Source organism: Morone saxatilis, unplaced genomic scaffold (assembly GCF_004916995.1).
Source record: "Morone saxatilis isolate NCDOM2014 unplaced genomic scaffold, NCSU_SB_2.0 Contig23, whole genome shotgun sequence".
Taxonomy (NCBI): domain Eukaryota; kingdom Metazoa; phylum Chordata; class Actinopteri; family Moronidae; genus Morone; species Morone saxatilis.
The window spans coordinates 23,906,828-23,912,502 of NW_023339796.1; the positions used below are offsets into that span (position 1 = coordinate 23,906,828).

The window sequence follows — 5,675 nt, forward strand, 5'->3', positions numbered from 1 at the left end:
ACTTAAATTCTTAATTAGCCATCTATTTCAACTTGTTACACATGACACAAGAAATACAGATTTAATAATGTAATAAAACATCAAGTTAGATTTATTTTGTGAGGAAGAAGACACTCAGACTGTAGTTACTGCACTCTTGCTTTGCACTACTGACATATCTGTTTATGGTAATACACATAATAAAAATGCATATAACCACCATTCTACATAAACATTTCTTAATTATGTTTTACTCATTAATATAACTATTGTTATCAGTGTTATTGATACCATTATTATTATTATTATTATTATTATTACTACATACTTATTATTCCCATCATTGTGGTTATTACTTATTTAGTTACTTTAGCAATTTGAATTAAACCATGATGCTTCCTGCATAATCCCAGGACAATATTATGCCAAGCTCCATTTAAGAAATACCATATATTAACAATTATTTGTGTTGACATAAAAGCACATAACTATAGTGTCATGAGATTCACGGACTCACTTGGTGTAACTTCATGTTCATTTATTAAGGACTACATTGCTAACAACGCATACTCACTCGCATGCTCGCTAGCCCATTAACTAGCTTACTACTCCCCTGATAATACCCAGAAGCCCCCACTTCTCTGAGCCCACAATGTACATAGTGACATCATGTGGTGGAACACAAATGTGACAAATGAATCACATCACATCTCCCCCTTTTAAAGTAGCTCTCTGAAAAAGGTACTTAATACTGTAACTGTAACTTCAAACTTAAAATAAACTGTACAACAAATGTCAACTGCAGTTCAGTGCAACAAACTCAACACATTTCCAATACTTCAAACAAATTTTGCATTTCACATGCTCTCATATTTCTTTGTGTACAAAACATCTTTAACCTGTAAATAACATAAGAAATCAAGATCCTGTCTTTTCTCTTTTTTTTTTTTTAACTTCATTTTACTTTGCAACATAGTCTTTGAACCTGTTAGGTGGTTTAATGGCTCTTCCTGCCAAGGTCCTCAATAGAGTAGACCTGGGACTGAGAGGCACAGCAGAAGCTGCAGTGACAGGTGCGCCAGGGGGAACTGCAGCTGGGCCCATGTCACAGGAAGAGTCAAATGTTAAGTCATGAGTCTCTACTGCTGTAGGTGGCACAGGTGACTCAGGCACTTCCTGAATGTGTCTCCTGTTTCTGCGGGCAAGCATGCCCTGCTCTGTCTGCACATAATAAGACCTAGGCTCTGGTGCCTTAGCGATGACTTTTGCAGGAGTTTTCCAGCCTTTTTCTGTCAAGCTTGATGTTGACACGCTGACCCGGCTGTAGTCAGCGTGTATCTTTCAGCAGCGCCATTAGCTTGGGGGTAGTGTGGACTGGATGTTGTGTGTCCAAAGTTGTAGGTCTTACTGAACTGAAATTGGGTGCCATTATCAGTTATCAGCTCCAATGGGATTCCCTACCTGACAAACATGCTTTTCAGGCGAGTGATAACTTGTTGACTGCTGATGGTTGGCAGATGTGCGATCTCAATGTCACGTGAATAATAATCCACAACAACAAAGTATTGTTTACCATCTTGTTCACACATGTCTGCTGCTATTTTCTTCTTCTTCTTCTATTTTCATGGACCTTGTGGCAGTGGTGTGGTCATCAATGGTTCTCTTTTCTGAGTAGGTTTGTTTCTCAGACAAAACCCATACGTTTTAACCAGTTCATTAATGTCTCTGCCAATCCCTGGCCACCACACCGACATATTAGCTCTTCTGCGGCACTTGGTCAAGTCCTGATGACCGTCATGAATCTGAGAGAGCACAATCTCCCGCAGTGAGAGGGGAATAACAATCCTGTCATCATACAGAAGGAGTCCCTCGACTTCTGATAGATGAGCTCTGGCGACCTGAAACTTGTGCAGTGTGTGTGGTATTTGTGATACCTCTGTAGGCCAGCCCATGTTGATGTAGTGAGCCACAGCTTGAAGGTCTGCATCCTGGCTAGTAGCCTCTCTGATAGCATCCAGTCGATCGGCTGTTATTGGTCTTAGATATAGTAGATATCACTGCCTGTACATAAGCTTTGATGTCGTGCTCTGTATCAGATATGCAATTATCTCGCAGAGGGTTGCGTGACCAGGTGTCGGCCACAATGAGCTGCTTTCCTGGAACATGCACAGCTTCAGCATTGAACTTCATTAGTCTAATTAATAATCGTTGACATCTCACAGGTGCTTTGTCAAGGTCATATGAGTTTATCAGTGGGACAAGTGGTTTATGGTCAGTTTGCAAGCAAAACTTTTCCATGCCTTGTAGATACCTCGCAAACCGCTCACATGCCCAGACACTAGCAAGGCATTCCTTTTCTATCTGTGAGTAACGTTTGCTCTTTATTGTTTCTCTGTCAGTTTGTTCTTGAGCAGAAAGGCCAACTAGGGCCAAGGAGTCTGCTCCTTGTTGGTACGTAATGGCTGCGCCCCAGGGCAATAACTACTGGCATCAGCACTCACCGTGGTTAGTTTGCTTGCATCATAGTACGCCAAGACTGGCGCTGTGGTCAACATGGTTTTCACCTGTTTGAATGCCTCCTCTTGCGTCGCCCTAACGCCACACAACATCATTTCTCAGCAGGCTGTTGATTGGGTGCATTAGAGATGAAAGGTCTGGGAGGAACCTTCCCAGATAGTTGATCATCCCAATCCTCTGGCATAGCTCTGTCACATTAGTGGGGCTAGGCAGCTCTGTGATAGCTCTGACTTTTTCAGGGTTAGGCTTGATGCCATCCTTTCTAATGATGTGTCCAAAATACTGAATTTCAGTTTTTCCTAACTGAAATTTGTCCTTGTTCAGTTTCAGTCCTGAAGCTCTAATAGTCTGCATAACTGCGCTCAGGTTCTTGTCATGGTCCTCTTTATCCTTACCAAAGACCAGGATATAATCAATCACCACCACTGTGCCTGGAAGATTTCTCAGGAGAGTGCTCATCTTTTGCTGAAATATTTCCGGGGCAGATGTAATCCCAAAGGGAAGCCTACCTCCTCAATGATGCCTAGTGATTGCATTCGTTTCAGTTCTTCTTCCACTTGTGGTAGGATGGGAAAAGGAACATGCCGGGGTGTGGTGATACTATAGGGTTGGGCATCAGGCTTGAGCACTATTTTCACAGGATCACAGTTCAATAGCAGTAGTGTACAAGCCCCATTTTAACAGCAGTTTTCCATCCAAGCAGGTTAGTGGTCTATCACATATACCCAGAAAGTGTATGTCACTCCATGTCTTACACAATCAGTCATAAATTTGCCTTTGCAAACAAGCTCGCCACCAGGACTCCTGAAAACAGCTTTAGTAGCTTTCAAAGGAGGACACTGTGGTAGGCCTTGATAAGTGTTTTCTGATATTACAGTTATATCAGCGCCTGTGTCAATTCTAAATCGCACAGTAGTCCCATTAATGAACAGATCTTCTAGCCATTTATCATCATCAGGATAGTCTTCCTCTGTGACAGCTCCCAAAAACCACACGCTGCCTTCATCACCGTTTATATATGTAGTTTTTACAGCTTTTTTTTGCACTTTATCTCAAAGTGACCAATCTTGTTGCATTTATGGCAACATTTTCCTGTTGCAGGGCAGGCACCATACTCATGCTTTCTGCCACACCTTGTACAGTCTTTTTTATTAACTGTTTTTGCTGCACCTTCAAACAGTGGATTAAGTCTGTCTTTAGCATAACTCATTCCAAATGGCTNNAATCAGAACTTGCTACAAGTCCACAAACAATGAAAACCATTTGCTCCTGAGTGCACAAAAATCTCACAATATCACTTAGTACATTTAGAGTTAACCTGAAGTTGTCTTAGCATCTAGTGTTAACTGTAAATATCATTAGTGTGTAACAAGTTGTTTGTCATTGTCATCATTTATCTTCTCCTTATGTGTCTGTATGTGCTATTCAATGCTCTGACCTGCCCCCGCTGCCTCCTATGTACCTCCTACAGTAGGTCTTCTGTGGTGTATTATCTTAGAGGGTTCTTCCCCCCTCCGTAGGCATTCTTGCAGGCAGCGAGACAGCACTGGGGATGGGGGAGTTTAGCCCTTCTTCTGGCCCGTACATTTCTGCTTTTCCATCTTTCTCCTCTTCTTCCTCTGTTCACTTTGTTTCTTCGATTGTGCATCTGTCTGCTTCTCCTCCCATATCTGGGAAAGGTGCCATAGTTTATCACTTTCTTCACTTTTTCCTTTTCTCAATATTACTCTATACCATCTTTAAACAATCAGTTCTATGTGTAACCTATGATAGAAACACAAACCCCAGTTACATGGTGCCAAATTTGAACATCTTCATTCTACATTGTTTCCCCATTTTCTGAAATGTCAGCAATGCATGTAAGAGAGTAAAGTAAGGAATTTTAATTTCCCCAATTTGATCCCCATTTCTACCATAGACTCACTTGACCGGGTTTGCTTTTAACTCAATGGGCTTATCAATCACACAACAATCGCACTCAAACTGAATCTTTCATAACAGGTATGGTCTGATCATATACACAAAACCTTTGGGCAATTCAGATCAGCCAGGTGGCTTATATAACACATACATTCCAAACAGCACACCCTTTTAGTATACAATGTATACCAGACACTGACTGAGTCACCACAAAGTTTATTTTGTTTTTTTACTTCTTCACACATATGCCCTTATTGTTGGTGGGACCTTTTTATTCTAGGAATTTTCTCTTTCCCCAAATTGTCACCAAAAACCACAACCACCTCTATCATGGTTTACTGTCCACTAGGCATTATGATACTTTAACAGCTATTAATATCTCCAGCGCCATTTCGGAACGAATGTTTTGGTAGGAACCCAAGTTACGCGGGTTGTTTCGCTGGGACCCACTTGACCAAGGGACGTCAGCAGATCTAGACATTCCCATTGGTTATTGCATGGCTATCCGCTTTGTGCACTCGATCCGCTCCGCCACGCCTTTTCCGCTTTTTCCGCCTGGCTCCCAATAGAAAGTGAATGACTTCCGCATGCTTTGTACGCGTTTGGTCTGAACGTACAGTTACAAATGCCTCTACACTCTCCCACACACTGAGAGCGTCTGTGGAGACACGCACGCTCGTGTATAATATTCCTCTTGGGTACAAAACATTCATCAAACCTCCTGACGACTGCTTCGTAATAGTCAAAATCTTCCTCGTCCTCAGTGAATGTAAACGTGCTGAATATGGGCTCTGCTTCCTTCCCCATGGCATATAGCAAGGAATTTACTTGTACCTCAGAGTTTTCTTGGTTAAGTTTAGTTGCAATCTGATAGCGAGAGAAACGCTGTCTCCAGGTCGGCCACGCCGATTGCTGGGTGAAGTCAAACGACTCCGGCGCATGAAACTTCGCCATGTCGCCGCTCCAAACCAGTTTCTTCTCTCAGTCGGTCAGGAGAGTCACTTCTGACACCATGTCATGAGGTTCATGGACTCACTTGGTGTAACTTCATGTTCATTTATTGAGGACTACATTGCTAACAACGCATACTCACTCGCATGCTCAACTAGCGTACTACTCCCCTGATAATACCCAGAAGCCCCCACTTCTCTGAGCCCACAAAGTACATAGTGACATCTTGTGGTGGAACACAAACATGACAAATGAATCACATCACATGTAAAAACACAAGAAAACTCATCATATCTCAACAGTCTTCT

General features: G+C 42.2%; 1 protein-coding gene across 1 annotated transcript in view; it reads right to left on the bottom strand.

Moving 5' to 3' along the window:
• Positions 1 to 5,675, bottom strand: part of LOC118334854 (sickle tail protein homolog) — a 55,018-nt gene that overhangs the window by 36,883 nt on the left and 12,460 nt on the right. The gene's annotated exons all lie outside the window — the stretch shown is intronic.